Here is a 16,597-nt window from a genome sequence, read left to right on the forward strand (position 1 = left end):
ATGGAGGAAGTTTCACCATTTAATTCCAGTACGTAGGACAGGGACACATCTAACGGTGGCAGGACTCTGGCACTCGAGAAATGCAGTTGGAGATCACTGTCAACACAGGATTTGGGTGCTAAAAAATCTCAGATCAGTACATCCAATGCAAGTTTTTAGCCTGAGTATGTGAGGATTGTAAATTCACCAAACACACTTGACTCTGCTCCAGCTGTTATGATGCTGCTTGGTTTTTAAGAACCTGACCTGATTCCCAGCAGCAAGTTGCTCTTTACACCAAAGCCTAAAATTATTCATTTAGGATTAAAAGAATATTTTAATTCTAATAGCTTGTTGCATTTGACTGGAAGCAGTAATCTGTGGAGGAACCTAAAGATTAGTGAGAAGTCTTCCGGGCTCAAACAATCAGAGCTCCTCACCAAAGAGAATCAAAATACTGAAGACAAAACCCAACAAACAACAACAACAACAACAAAAAGCATGGGGAAATCTGTTAAGCTATCAGTTTGATTACTGTAATGCCAATTAATATTTTTCTGTTGAGAAAGGATACACTGACTTTATACCATTTTTTGTAATTAAAGTTTTTATTTTGTTTTATGAACATGTAACAAAAACAACAAACAGAAACAAAACCAGTGAGGAATATAAACATTGGTGATTGTAAGGCCGCATTCACATCCGACACACATTGTCCTGGTTCTACCCAATTAAATACAGATTGGGCATCTAATTAAGTCCCACTTTACTTGACCAATCCTGGTCTTACCCAGGTTCAGTTCAGAATTTGGTACCCCTAAATTTAATATGTTTATGTGTAAATGTGAATGCAACCTAGATGTTGTTTCAAGTTATCACTGTTGCAATGTAGTGGAAACATAGGCACTAAAACTGTCCCATTCTTCTGTTGCAGCCTCAGAGTAGTTATTTAATCTTCCAAGCATTTTCTCACAAGCTGCATGTTCAGTCATTCTCTCTCTCCATGTTTTAAAAGCTGGAGTCTGTGGCATCTTCCATAGAGTCAAAATGAGACGGGCACAGGTAACAAATCCAGTGTTCAGTACTCTGAACGCTGCTTTATAGACACCTGGGACCACACCTCTGTCTCCCAACAGGCACAATCTTGGTGAAATAGGTATTTTACTCTTTAACCATCCCTCCAAGTATTTTATAACACTATTCCATATTGGAGAGATCAGCGGACATTTCCATAAAGCATGCAGCAATGTACCTCTTGCTTTTTGGCATTTCCAGCATAAGTCATCTTTGCTAATACCCATCTTATGCAGTCTTAATGGAGTAAGATAAAACCTGTTAAAAATTTTTATATTGAGTAAATTTCTCTTTGGCCTCTCTTACATAATGCCCGCTTTTAGAAACAATAGAATCCCATGTTTCATCTTCAAAAGTGCAGTCCAAATCTCTTTCCCATACCATTTTAAGACTCTTACTTGTATTGTTTTTAACCCATGGACATATGTTATACCATTTTGATGCTTTTCTAAGTAAAGGTGGAAGTTGTAAAAAACTCTGTATCGGATTTTTCTCCAAGTGGAGTTTTGTTATGTCCTTCAAACAATCTAAGTTTGAAAGTATTTCCAAAAATTGCTTTGTCCCTCTAACTTAAACTTTTCTTTCAGATCATTATATGACATAAATGTGTCTTCTACAAATAAATCACCAATTATTCGTATACCTTTCTTAAACCAATGTGTCCAATAAATTGACTGTTTGCCGATGTTAATCTTAGGATTGTGCCACAGGGACGCATATCTCTGGATATATGGAGAGAGCGCAAGTTTTTTGTGGACCATCTGCCAAACCATTTTTGAGAATTTTAATATGGGGTTATCTATTTTATTCTGTTTATTATCTATTTTTTGAGTCAATACCTCGACAGGGGTGAACGGAGAGGAAAGCTCCCGCTCTATTGAAACCCAGTCTAAATCTGATTTAGTTTCTGGCCAATGCTTGCACATCTTGGACATTTTAAATGAAATGCTATAATGTTCTATGTTAGGTAAGGCCAGTCCTCCTTCTTTTTTGGGTTGGCATAGTTTGCCAATATTAATTCTAGGTTTACAACCGTCCCATAGAAAATGTTTAATCATATTATTATATTTTAGAAGAATTTGAGCTGGGATACAGATTGGTATCATTCCAGTATAATAATTTATAAAATGAGCTATAACCATCTTTATTGTGTTTATCTTACCCCATAATGTTAAATGTAACTTGCTCCAGTTATCGAAGTTAGATTTAATTATAGTAAGTAGTTTTTCTATATTTTCTACCATGATTTCATTAATATCTGGATTAAGTGTTATTCCTAAATATTTCATGCCTTTTTGTAACCACTTGAAATTGAAAGTGGATAAGTTTACAGAGCACACTTTTGATACAGGCATTGCCTCTGATTTATGCCAATTAATTTTATAACCTGATAATTTAGAAAAGTCATCTATCACCTCCAACAATGTTTTAACGGAGTTGGCAGGTTCCTGACATAATACCAAAATATCATCGGCATACATAAATAATTTGTGTTCCCTCCCCTCTCCGTTCACCCCAACGATTCTAGCTTCTTCCCTAATTTTAATAGCCAATGGCTCTAGGAAAATAGTGAACAGAAGTGGACTAAGGTTGCAGCCCTGACGCGTGGATCTGGAGATACGAAAATAATTGGACAATATTCCGTTGGTAAAGACAGCGGTTTTTGGGCCTGAATACAGAGTGCTAACCCACCTACAAAAATTTTCACCCAGTCCAAACTTTGACAGAGCAGTGAACAAAAAACTCCACTCCACCCTGTCGAAGGCCTTTTGGGCATCAAGTGATATTGCCACTACGGGGTTTTTGTTGTCCTTATTTCCCCATAAAAGATGCAGAAGTCTTTGCATATTATCAGCTGAAGAACGATGCTTAATAAAGCCCACCTGATCTTTGTGAATAATCTGTGGTAACACAGTCTCAAATCTCGTGGCTACAATTTTTGACAGTATTTTTATCAAACTTATGGGACAGTAAATGACTGGATCTGTAAGATCTTTATCCCCCTTTGGTATGAGAGTAATTATAGCCTGATTGAAACTTTCAGGAAGTGAACCACATTCAAACGCTTCTCGATAAACATCAGTTAGAATTGGTGCAAGTATATCTACAAATTTATGATACTTTATACCATTTTTAAATAAAATGGATAAATTATTACTTTTAGATTTAAATAAATTTAGATAAATGATGAATTTCCAAAGTGATACCATGTCTGCATTATTTGACTATTTTAGCAATCTACACAGCTTTGTGATAATCACAGCTTTGTGATTGTAACAATAATTGTTTACCGGTTTAGACGTAAAATTATTTTCATCAAAATTGTTTTAATAATAATGCAAGGATCTTTGGAAAAAATAGCGTTTAAAATGATTTATACCATTCCCAATATTGAATGTGCCTTTATTGGTCTCCCAGCAACAACGTGCTTTGGTTTACTTTGATGAAACTGCTGAGCAGCTTTTAACCTCATGCTGTTATGTAAGTGACATTCTCTGCAGTGAGATTCATGTGTTTGGGTTTGGACGGCGTCTTTGCTGTCACTCCAGTCTTCAGCTTTGAGATGAGTTGTGTGTCTGAATCAGGTCAGGAATCTGGAACCAAAATGCTGCTTCCAGGTAGGACAAACATGTTGGTCAAGTTCTCAGTACGGGGTTTAAGATCGTTGATGGCATACTGCCTCTTACCTGTATTTCCAGTGCAAACAAGATGAACAAGATGTTTGCACTGGAAATATGATGTTTTATAAGTTCATAAAACACTGTTCACTTAAATTGCTATATCATTTTTGAGACTAGAAGAATGTTAAGAGGGGAGAAGTCTGATTTGATCTTGTGTTGGCTCCAACAAATCAGAGGCCAGAGAGCTATCTACTCCAGGTAAGATATAAACTGCTGAATGAATGTTATAACAGACGCTTTTGTAAAACATTTCTGAAGAATTGTTTTAGTTGTTAAAGAAATGTTTTCAAAATAGTCAAAACTCCTCTATCAAACATACTGTGCATCATAAAAACAGAATTTGAAAGCTGGAAATGATTATCTCTGAATTAGAGAAGAACAGCTCCAGTCCAAGGCGGCTCACAATAACTTTAAGTCTGCTGATATTTAAACAAGCAAGTTGTATTTGCAAAATAAAAAATCAAAAATATGAGTATGAATTGTAAACTGTAAAGTTAAAGCAAAATCAGCCAGAACCCAAAATGGAGCCAAAAGAAGTGTTCAGTTCACCAAACAATTTACTACAAAAATGATGGTGTTGAAGGGGCTCTACAGGGTGTGAGCACACTGGTAGGTCAGGAATGGGGGATCCACAGGGGTCAGGAATCCAGCCTGGGGAGTGTAGGGTGAATGGGCAGTGGGAGGCCTTGGGGGCTCAGGGACAAACAGATGACAGGGACAAAATCTACCAAGCAGAGGCTCAGTCGTCGAAACGATCCAGGGTCATGCACAGGAGGGTCTCAGGCAATAAAAATCCAATAATCAGAAGACTGGAGGCAGGTTCAGAGGCAAGCCGGGTTCAGCAACAGGAGGTCAGAAGTCTTCCTACAACAGAAGGACTAGGCAAAAATCTGTTGTCAAAAAACAGGCAGGATCAGAAAACCAGAAAACTCTTTAGTCGCTGAAGACTAAACAAGACTTGAAACAAGACTTGAAAGCTGTGACTGGAGCAACAGACGATCTCGCACTGAACTGGTGATGAGTAGCTGCTTAAATAGGGAGCAGCACAGTGCAGGGGAGGGTAATGAGTAATCAGCACAGTCAAGGTGGAGCTGAAGGGCTGAAATCATGAGATCACCTCGTCCTCAATGGGCGGCTCTTGACCCCTCTCTGGGCTGGTCCGGATGCTGGCGATGGAAGTTGCTGATGAAGCCCTTATCCAGGACCAGGCGAGAAGGTATTCAGGACCTCTCCTCAGGACCATAGCCCTTTCAGTCCACAAGGTATTGGATGCCACGGCCCCAATGTCGGGAACATAGCAAGCATCTCACAGTAAAGACAGGAGCTCCATCAATGAGTCGGGGGGGAGGAGAGGATCTGGCTGGAGGCCAAAACCTGGACGACATCACAGGTTTGACCTTGGAGACATGGAAGGTGGGGTGTAAACGCAATGAAGAAGGCAGTTTGAGACGCACAGCTACTGGGTTAACAACCTTGGCAACAGGAAATGGGCCCACAAAACGGGGTGCCAACATACAATTCTCTACCTTGATGGGCAGATAACCACACCTTCTGACCCACCAGATATCTTGGGGCTTGAGATCAGTGGCGATTGGCATTACGGGCATAAACGGCTGAGGTCTCGCAGAGAGACCTCAGCCTCAGTCTGGCCCTTCTCCAGACTCTGAAACAACAATGTGCTGATAAATGGGCTGCAGGAACCTGGATAGCCCTTCCTGAACAGAGAGAATGGGCAGCTGATAGCCATAAACAACATGAAATGGTGACAGACCTGTGGCATGTGATGGTAATCCATTGATGGCATACTCTACCCAAGGTAAGTTCTGGGACCAGCGACTGGGAGCATCCATGCAAAGGATGTACAACTTGGACTCAACCTCCTGATTCATCCTCTCTGTCTTGCCATCCGTCTGAGGGTGAAAACCTGAAGAGAGACTGACGTCAATGTTGAAAAGGGTGCAAAACTCACCCCAAAAACGGGAAATGAATTGCGGTCCTCTATCACAGTAGTCCCTAACCTTTTTATTACTGCAGACTGGTAAAGACTTGGAAATTTTGCTGCAACCCCGAAAGGGTGTGTGTGTGTGTGTGCGTGTGTGTGCGTGCGTGTGTGTGCGTGTGTGTGTGTGTGAACAGTCAAATAAGGCTTCTGCATGTTGGTGTTCCCGCTAAAGCCTAAATATGCCCAATTTGGTTGTCTTGGCCCTTTTATCGCAGCCCCAAAGCGCGTCTGAAGGGCTTTACTCTGGAACAAGGTGGCACATGATGACACAAACTCTAGTGTATCCTTTCTCAGTGTGGGCCACCAGAATCCTGACTGGACCACTGCTAGAGTTCTTGTTACACCTGGGCGACAGAAAAGTTTAGAGCCATGACAGAACTGAAGGACCTTAGACACCATTTCTTCAGGAACAAACAGAAGACCCTTGGGACATTGAACTGGAGGTGGTTGTTTCTGATGACTCCTCTTAACCCTTGTGTTGTCTTGCGGGTCAAAAGTGACCCAGTAGTATGTTTTGCTGTAGAAAAAATACCCTAAACTATCTTTTTCCGACTTGAAATTTTATGACTTTTCCTAAATTGACCCCGTCATTAAAAAAAGTGACACTTTGTTTTTGTTTATATTTCTATGTGGGCTTACACCACTAGGATCCAAGGATTACCTTCTGGGTCATTTTGGACCCATAAAACCATTTAAAAAACATATAGACCATTTAGAAAAAGAGTTCAACACACACAAACTCTCTCTAATACATACACCCACCCACGCACACACACACACACACACACACACACGCACACACACACCCACACACACACACACACATATACACGCACATACACATCAAAGAAACTGGATTGATATACAAATTGAACTTGCATTTGACCTGCACTTGCACTCTCAATCTGAAACTAACCCCTCACATCACACAAGTTCCCAAACACAACAAAAAATAATCTCAGATGTAATAAAATCAAATTAGGTATAGAGGATATGAAGGTATGCTGAATCTGAGTACCACTAGTTGGTTCCTTGCTGAAGCCATGAGTAGACGTTTCACTAACAGGTTCTATGTTGTATGTTTGCACATACTGACCTACATGGGATCTCCAGCATAAGAAGTTGAACATTTTATGTTGAACAAATTCTTGGGCTGAAGATGTTCAACGAAGGAGAGTCTTCATATGGTGAAGAACATCTTCAAGTTATAAAGATTTTCTTGAACATCTTATGTTGAATATTTTGTGTTCAATGTGGGATGTTCTTCATCTTATATTCAATGTAGGTTAGGAAGGATAGGGTGATCTTTGGCTTATGTTGCAGATGTTCATCATGAAAGCATCTTTATAAGATGAAGAACATCTCCATCTCATGGGGATGTTCTTCATCTTAAGTTCAGCTTGGGGTGGTAAGGATAGGATGATCTTCGGCTTAAGTTGAAGATGTTCAACATAAAAACATCTTATAAGTTCAACACCTTATGTTGAACAGAAGACGTTCATCTTGTGTTGAGGATGTTCAGCATAAGAACCTCTTCACGAGATGAACATCATCTTGTTCTTCTTATGTTAAGTACCTTATGCTGAACAGAAGATGTTCTTCATCTTGTGTTGAACATTTCATATAATTATGAGACACAACACAAGAGCTGATGTTAAATTGTTCAGAAAATCAAGCTACATTTTTTTTGTTGTGTTACGAGAGTTATTTTTATAATTCACTTCCTAAAAAAATATACAGGAATGAACCATTGACAAAAAAGTTCCAAATTGTTGACTTTTTTCCCTTTCAGTATAATTAATTCAGAAGTAATAACTTCACATTTATATAATTACAATAATAAACCTTTACTGTGTAAAGGAAAACTGCTACAACACTTGGTTGTGGTAAAAAAAAAATACTGTTGATCGTCTTTTTGTATTGTATAACAAAAATACATAATAAAATAATTATTGAATTGAGTTGGATTGATAAATAAAAGAAAAAGATCATGTCAAATAGATTTTGGATTCAAAATTCAATTCATTTGCTTTATTTTGGGGCTTTTGTTGGGGCGGTTCATTTTTGACCCATAGGACAAGGGGGGTAAACAGAATGTTAAGACAACACGAGGGTTAAGCAAGGTCTCAATTCTGGTTAGAGCTAACCTGGTCTTGGAGGGAAGGATGTAGTCATGGTCAACAGAATCAGAAGGACAGACAGAAGGCTGATGAAATCTTGAAAGGGCATCAGGTTTGACATTCTTGCTGCCAGGTTGATAGGCCAGGGTAAAGCAAGTCTGCTAAAGAATAGTGCCCATCTAGCTTGGCGTGGGTTCAGTCTCTTGGCAGACTTGAGGTACTCCAAATTCTTATGGTCTGTCCACACAGCAAAAGGATGTGTGAACCCCTCCAGCCAGTGCCTCCATTCCTCCAATGCTAGTTTGATAACCAACAGATTTCTGTCTCTAACGTCGTAGTTTCTCTCGGAGGCAGCGAGCCGGTGAGAAAAAAAGGAACAAGGATGTAATCTGGCATCATCTGCAAACTGTTGAGACAGAACTGCGCCAATCCCAGTGTCTGAGGCATCAACCTCCACCACAAAAGGGTTAGACGGATCAGGAAAACGCAGAATGGGAGCTGAGGTGAAGAGACGTTTCAGCTTACCAAAAGCATGTTTGGCCTCTGAACACCACTTGAACTGAGTCTTGGTTGAAGTGAGTTGATGAAGAGGGGCAGCCACTGAGCTATAATCCTTAATAAAATGGTGATAAAAAATTGGCAAACCCAAGAAACCATTGAAGCTCCTTCAAACTGGATGGGTCGGACCACTCCAAGACTGCTGCCACCTTAGATGGATCCATGTTGATCCTGCCAGGAACAATGACAAAACCCAGACCTTTCTGTATCCTTATACAGATAACTGATGAAATGCACACTTCTCAGCCTTAACAAATAGTTTATTTTGGAGAACCCTAAGAAGAACCTCACAAACATGCTTGATCCATATCAAGCATGTAGGTAGATCCAGGTATACAAAAACAAATCTGTTGGCATGTCCCTTAAAACATCGTTAACCAATGCCTGGAAAACGGCTGAGGCATTGTAGATAGATAGATAGATAGATAGATAGCATTTATTGTCATTGAACAGAATTCAACTAAATTTCCATTGCAGCTCCCGTGCAAGAGGTCAAATATATACAGTATAAATAAGCCCAAAGGGCATGACCAGGTATTCATAATGCCCTGAAGGGGTGTTGAAAGCCGTCTTCCATTCGTCTCCCTCTCTTATTCGGACCAGATGGTAGGCATTACGCAGATCCAGTTTTGTGAACACAGTACTTCCTTGAAGGAGCTCAAAAGCAGAAGTCATGAGAGGCAGAGAGTACCTGTTCTTGACTGTAATTTCGTTAAGGCCTTGATAATCGATGCATGGTCTAAGAGACCCATCCTTCTTGTCCACATAGAAGAATCCTGCACCTGCTGGTGAAGAAGACTTTCTGATTAGTCCTGCCTTGAGGGAGTAAGAAATGCATTCCTCCATTGCCCCTCTTTCAGGACCAGAAATGGAATACAATCTGCCCCAAGGTGGGGTGGTTCCAGGGCGAAGGTCAATGGCACAGTCGTACTCTCTGTGGGGAGGCAGAGAAGTGGCCTTCGATTTGTTAAATACCTCACGTAAATCATGATAAACCTTAGGGACCTTAGACAGATCTGGATAATCATGGTTGACCTCACAGGGAGATGTCATGATAGGGGCTTCCCTCAAACAAGAAGTGAGACAAGAAGAAGCCTCACCAGTGAACAAATTGATGACTGGACTGTGTTTGATGAGCCAAGGGCATCCCAGAATCACTGGAATCTCTGGTCAGCAGAAATGTGATCCTGTCGTGGTGGTTTCCTGAAATCAGCACAGAAACAGGCTTAGTGCAGTGAGTTATTTGATCAATGAGATGCCCATCAATAGCAAAAATCTCACGTGGTTTCTCTAGAAGTTCCAACTCCAGTGAGAGCTTATGAGCTAGGCTGACATCAATAAAGTCAGCATCAGCCCCAGAATCAATGAAAACAGGAATTTCCATCCCTTCAGAAGAGTCAGGAAATCTGATGGTGCACTGATTGTGGGGAGGTTTCTGAGATTTGAGGATAGGGCTCAGTAAAGACCCCCCGAGCTTTTCTGAGCCTCTCCTTTTGACGGACAGTTAAGAGCTTGATGGATTTCTCTCCGCAGTAGAAACACAGGCGATTTCTGAACCTCCTCTCGCTCTCTTCAGCAGAGAGCCTGGTCCTACCCAACTGCATGGACTCTTCAGCACTAACAGGTGGGGGGCGTGGAGGCTTGTGGCATGCTGCATGGACTGACCTGGACAGTTGAGATCCTTCTTTGATAATTAGATGAAGACCTCTCCCTCTTTCGTTCACGAAGATGTTGATCAATCCGCGAGGCAAGCCTTTCTAAGGCCTCGAGGGTCTTGGGAGGGTCATGAGTAGCAATCTCATCCTTGATATCATCTGACAGGCCCCTGGTAAAAAAAAACGTCAAATAGGGCTTCATTATTTGATAGGGCTTTCATTATTCCAAAGGCAACTGGACTTCAAAGCATGGAAACTGATGATGTAGTCAGTAACAGGTCGAGAGCCCTGTTTGAGAGAAAACAGTCTCCTGGCAGGATGGATTGGATCAAAAACCCTCTTCAGCTCATCAGAAAACTCTAAAAATGAGTCACAGCTGTCAGCATCATTCTCCCACTGCTTTGCCTTACCAGACAGTAGAGGATTGTATAGGCCACCTTGGCCCGTTCAGAAGGGAAGGCAGAGGGCTGGAGTTCAAAAAGCAGAGAACACTGGGTTAGAAAAGGTCTGCACTGTTCAGGATCCCCATCAAAATGCTCTGGGGGGGAATCTTAGGTTCGTTGTTAACGTTAACTGTGGGGGTGACAGCAAGAGGGAGTGGCCGCATAACTGAGGGCCTAGCTTGGGCTTGAGAAACCCTAGAAGAAGAAAGTCCCTGTAAAAGCTCCTGGACATTTCTTTCTAGACCAGTAATTGCACCCTCCACCTTTGAACACCAATCATGATTTGGCTGTGGGTTCATACATAAAATCATGGCATAAACCAGTGTTTATGCCACAGTTATGCAATCTGCATGTGACACTTACTGGCAGCCACATTTGAAACAACAAGTCTTAATTTGAAATTCTCTTCATCGTTTACAAAATGAGTACATTTGTGCAGCAACTTAAGGACAACTCAGTCCAACATTCTGAACAAGATACAAGAAACAATGACACAAACTATTAGGAGAAATATGTTTTAATTATCAGCAACCCTTGAGGTGTGCGTTAGCCATGTGCACAGCACACAAATAGGTACATTTAGAGACCTGTATAAAACTACAGGACAACTTATAGAATACAAATAGAAGATACAAAATTGCAGTAAGACCACTTGAGATTAAGAATCAGTTTTTATCACTTTCCCTGAATGAAATTTGAAAATCATACAGTAGGCTACATAACATTAAATAGTTCACAAATGTGAAAAAACAATGTGGAAAGAGAAATTCAGCCATTTTACTACTCTTCACTCCTGATGAATCACCAGATAAAAAGGTTCACTTTCAAGGATTCATAAAATTAGAATATAATTGTAATTCTTTTCTACTAAGTCGCTCTAATTTTTTATGTAAAAAGTTGCTTCCTTGTTTCTCTATGGCTATGGTTTGGCTAGTTTATTCATTTTAACATATTATTTCACTACAGTTAAATTCAAAATAAGATTTTATTTTTGACCAGAGACCTTTCAGATGGAAGATTCAGATGTCTGGATTTATGAGTTTCTACTCATAAACCTCTTGGTAGGGCAGAAATGATGTGATGTGGCTGAAATGATGTGATGTGGCTGAAGTGACTCTGTCAGCCTCATGCTACTAGCCACACTCAGTGGAGCCTGTGGCTCTTTTTGCAAAGGTGGGCTTTGCCATTTGCAGGCTGTAGATTAAGGAGCTGGTCTACAGTGCTGGGGCTGCAGCTGGATAACCAAATGATCAGGTGGGATAAAGGGCTGGCCCAGGGTCACTGGAGGGCAGACAGGTAAACATGCTGCACGTCATGCAAAGCAGGGATACTGCTGAGCAGCAAGCCCAGCTCTGAGCACCAGACACAGCATATGTGTACAAATGCTGTTTGTACATAGCATATGTCCTTGAATACTCTGCTGTAGCAGGAGGTGTTTCAGGAGCTGCATACTGTAACTTTAGCACTTGTTTTGAAAGCTGAACTTATGTTTCACAGTTAGCCTGCAGAGTTCAGATCACTCTGGATTTCCACAGCGGTTTGCAGGATTGGCCTTAAGTCACTACAGAAACAGTTTGCATGAGATTTGTTTAAGCTATTTGCACCTGAATAGCTAGCGTGTGCATGCAGTGTGGCTGGATGCTCTGCTAATTTATTATCACTACTAGCTACTAAAAGCAGAAGGGAAAGCACCATCGTCCCTAACAAGAGCAGGGTGCTACTATTAGCACCATTATTATGGAATGTTGAAATGGAGGTTCCAAATGTCTTTCCCAAAAAAAGACACAAAAAAAAGAGAAAATAAGATACTACCTATCTACAACCTCACTGCAACTGCTGTTATTAAAAATGGACTGAAAACTTTGATCACACAAAGTCGAGCAAATCAAGAACCCTAAACTTTCAGACATCCATTCCAAACCAGCTCTGTTCATTTCAAACTGCCAGCCCTTTTTAGCACCTTCACTTTCAAAATATATACAGAAAAACATTGAGTTACAGAGTCTAGAATATATGGTTCAACAGCTGTCTGTAAATATTTCTTGCATGATTATTTTTTCTAAAAGCATGTCGCGGGGTAAAGATAGCCGGAACGTGACAAGGCACAACTAGGACAACATCGCCACCAGAGCCGGCCCGGCCTGCAGTAAACCTCTAGGACTCAGAGAGACAGAGACAAATGCTAGAAGGAGGGAGGGTAGACGACGCAAATGTACAGTAAGCAGAAGTAGGTCAGGACAGCAGCTCACACTGGAAGCTAAAGCAAAGACTGGGATGAAGTGTTGGTTTAGTAAAATCCAAAGTTTACAAGCACAAGTGGAAATATCTTGTTCCAAAACTGGGAAACTGCTTGTATCTCATAAATAATATATATTAGTGAATGTGTTCTAACAATGAGGACAGTTAGTACATATAGCTGATTAATGAGGATAATTTTTATAACAATTACTTGAAGACGTCTTATAGATAAAACTGTAGATTTTCAGTCCTTCAGGTAGTAAATGGGAAAACAGATATCTTTGCTTCAATGTAAATGTGATGTTAGTTAATGTTAATGTGCTTCTTTCCAACTCCTTTATATAATTTAATAGAATAGAATAGAATAGAATAGAATAGAATAGAATAGAATAGAATAGAATAGACTTTATTGATCCCCATGGGGAAATTGCTTAGGTATTTAAGTATATTAAATATATTATATCATATTAATGTTATAATATAACATTAATGTTCAATATACTCAAATATATTGAGTATATTAACATATTATAACATATATCTGATATATTATATTAATCAAACTAAATTAATTGATTATGATGGGTTGTGTTTTGTCAAAAACTCTTCTTTCTGAGAATGTCTTCAATGCCTTTCGTTTGTTATGTAAGCATAGTTACAGAAATGAACCCTCTGCTGTTACACCTCAGAGCCACCAGAGGAGCAGTCAAAGTTAAACTGGTGAGCAGGTGTGAAGTGGGGGTAAAAATCAGTAGCATGTTTCTGAAGATTTCTGCTGTTTGGAAGTTTTATTGTCACTGACTGTAAATAGTGTGATGTTTGTACTGAACAAATACTCATTTTGTACTCATTTTTTTCAAACTATCAAATTGAATTTCACATTCCTTTGGAACGAAGAGCTATTTTTATTAACTACATAGTAGAGATGTGCCGATCAGGATTTTTCCTCCCGATACCGATGCCGATCACTCATGAGGGCCGATCACCGATACCGATCACATAATTATTTTTTTTTATTTTTTTTTATCATAAACACTACCGGTTACATTATGTGGAAAAAGGAACAATGAATTCACCTTAATTTAGACAAAAACTTGTTTTTAATAACTTTTTTCAAGAAGAAAACTAAACCAAACAGGCATTGTGCAAATTGTACTGCTATTGATAATACTATCTTTAACAGACTGATAACATATGAAGGCTCTGAAGAGGCTAAATAATGCAAAGAGCCAAAATAAAACCTCTCAACATTGCCAAGAAGTTCAAGTATAAAACTTAACATTCAAAGGCAAAAACAGGTTCCATTACAATAAACAATCCAGAGTTACTGAATGGAAACTTCCTGTTAGCATGGCGGCTAGCTGATTACTGCTAGCTCTGATTGGCTGTTTCTGACTAAGCGGAGTAATTATGCAGATCAGGGAGGAGATCGATTATTTTTTTAGAGATTATCTGTCTCATGTTAGGACAGCGAAAGTTTTAATATGTATGAACAATTTATTTTTTTAGGTTAGATGCTGCAGCTTTAAGCAGAGGTTCGGTGTGAGAGTCACTACCAGGTGGAGCAGAAGCGAAGCTCCGTCTGTGAAATATTACTACTTGTAGCGTAGCAGCGGTTCAACAGTGAGAGCAGAACCAGCGTCTTACATCGCATCTCGAAGACTTAAACAATTTTCCAGGTTATTTGTTTAGCTTTCTGACCGTCATGCTAATCCGGGTGAGTGTTTGTAGCTGTGCGCTGCTTTACCTGCTATCTGATCCTCCGTATGTCTTTTTTACTGCAGTGAGCCTCGATGTAGCCAATCTCCGTCAAGTATGGCATTGTTTTTATGTCGTATTAGCATCGTCGTGTTGATGCATTTTGACGTGCTTCAATTTTCCGCCGCAACACGCAAACTTCCCCATTCACTCAGTGCGTTGTAGTTCCACATCGCTTAGGATTTGTTGCTGCGCGTTTGCACAGTGTGAAGGAAAGAGGAGACCAGCTGCACAGGCAGGCTGGAAATGAGATGATCGGTATCGGCAACAAGAGCCAATGATTGCCGATCACCGATCATGCACTTTTTCACGAAAATCGGCCCGATTATGATCGGTGACCGATCGATCGGCACACCTCTACTACATAGTAATTTATGTTATAATTATAGCCTTCCTATCTATCCATCTATAGATATATACAAATATAGATATATGCACACCTCTGTTAATGACCATAAAAACCCACAGTCCTCCATGAAAAACTTGTAACTGACAAAAGTGATAAAAATTAAAATTTACTGAAATCTGGAGGAACATTTATGACAAATTGATGAGAAGGATAATGACGGCAACCAAGGAGCCCAGAACAACCTCCAAAGAAATCAAAGGTCAACTCCAAGGTCAAGGTACATCAGTGTCAAATCCATAATTGTTAGAATCAAAGTGGACTTCATGGGAGACGACCAAGAAGAAAAGCGAGCATAAAAAGTGAGACTGGAATTTCCCCCAATTCATGTTGACAAGTTACAAAGTTTCTGGTAGAATGTCCTCAGTAAGCAGAAGAAAACTGGAACTGGCTCATCAGCTCTTTGCCAAGAAAAGAACTCTGGGGAAACATGGAGGAGGCTGTGTTATGCTCTGGGGCTACTTTGACTTGAGTCTGTGCAGGTTTGAGGAAATCTCAAGATTATCAAGGCATTCTGGAGAGAAATGTGGTGCCTAGTGTTAGAAAGCTTGCTCATGGGTCTTCCAACAGGATAATGACCCAAAACACACAACTGACTAAGAATGGCCCAGAGCAAAACATTGGACTATACTGAACTGGCCTTTTATAAGCCCTGATCTAAATTCTGTTGAACATCTGTGGAGCTGAAACATCTGGAGAAGGCTTTCCCTTTCCGCAGCTGGGGCGATTTGTCCATGAGGAGTGGACCAGGATACCTGTGGTCAGGTGCATAAGTCTCACTGATAGTTACAGAAATGGTTTGATTGCAGTGATTGCCTCAAAAGATTGAGCAACAAAATATTAAGTTACAGGTAAAATCAGTTTTATTCTGGTCTGTTTCATTTGTTGAATTGCATTTCAAAAGGAATGTCTGATTTCACTGGTTAATTCTTAGAACATTTTTATTAACTATTACTTTTGTCAATTTCAAGTTATTTTAGTAACCACTGTGGGCTTTTCCTTCATTAACAGAGTGCTACCAACAATGCTCTGTGTGTGTACGTGTGCGTGTGTGTGTCTATATTTACATAGTAGTTAGAGGTATTAGGATGGAAAAGACAATTATAAGTTCTTAATGAACTTCATATTTATAAATCATTCCTTTTGTATGACATGCTCTTATGGAAAGTTACGAACAACACAAACCAAGTTTGCAGATTTTTCCAGTCGGCAAAGTTGTTCTAATGATACAGAGCAATTTTTCCTGTTTGACAGCTGCCTGACAATAATGCATTGCTTGAAATAAGAATAGTCTTATCCCAGGTCAAGGCTATTACTTGACTGTTGCATTTCAGCTCTTTGACCTTGCCTATAAACTCCCAAATTTTCCACTTAAATCATGTCAAAGAGGATTCCTCTCCCTACTGTTGGACACAGAGCTCTGACTAAGACTGACGGCAGAAAAGTTCAGAGTTCACCCCTCTGGCAGTGCTATAAACAGACACAGTGGAGACTGTGGGGTTAACTCTCCCCTCCTCCTCTCTTGTCCATTTCCCTCTTTCTTCTCTGTCCCTCTCTCTCAGTAACACGATACTATTTCAATTAGGCTCCAGAGCCACACATGCTCCTTTTCGCCCAACTTGAGCCTATAGTGCTGGTGCTATGCTGGACAGAACACTTTTCCACTTTCAGAGCTTTAATGCT

The sequence above is a fragment of the Poecilia mexicana genome, unplaced genomic scaffold (genome assembly GCF_051168715.1).
Source record: "Poecilia mexicana isolate PSO_F unplaced genomic scaffold, ASM5116871v1 scaffold_3, whole genome shotgun sequence".
Lineage (NCBI taxonomy): Eukaryota > Metazoa > Chordata > Actinopteri > Cyprinodontiformes > Poeciliidae > Poecilia > Poecilia mexicana.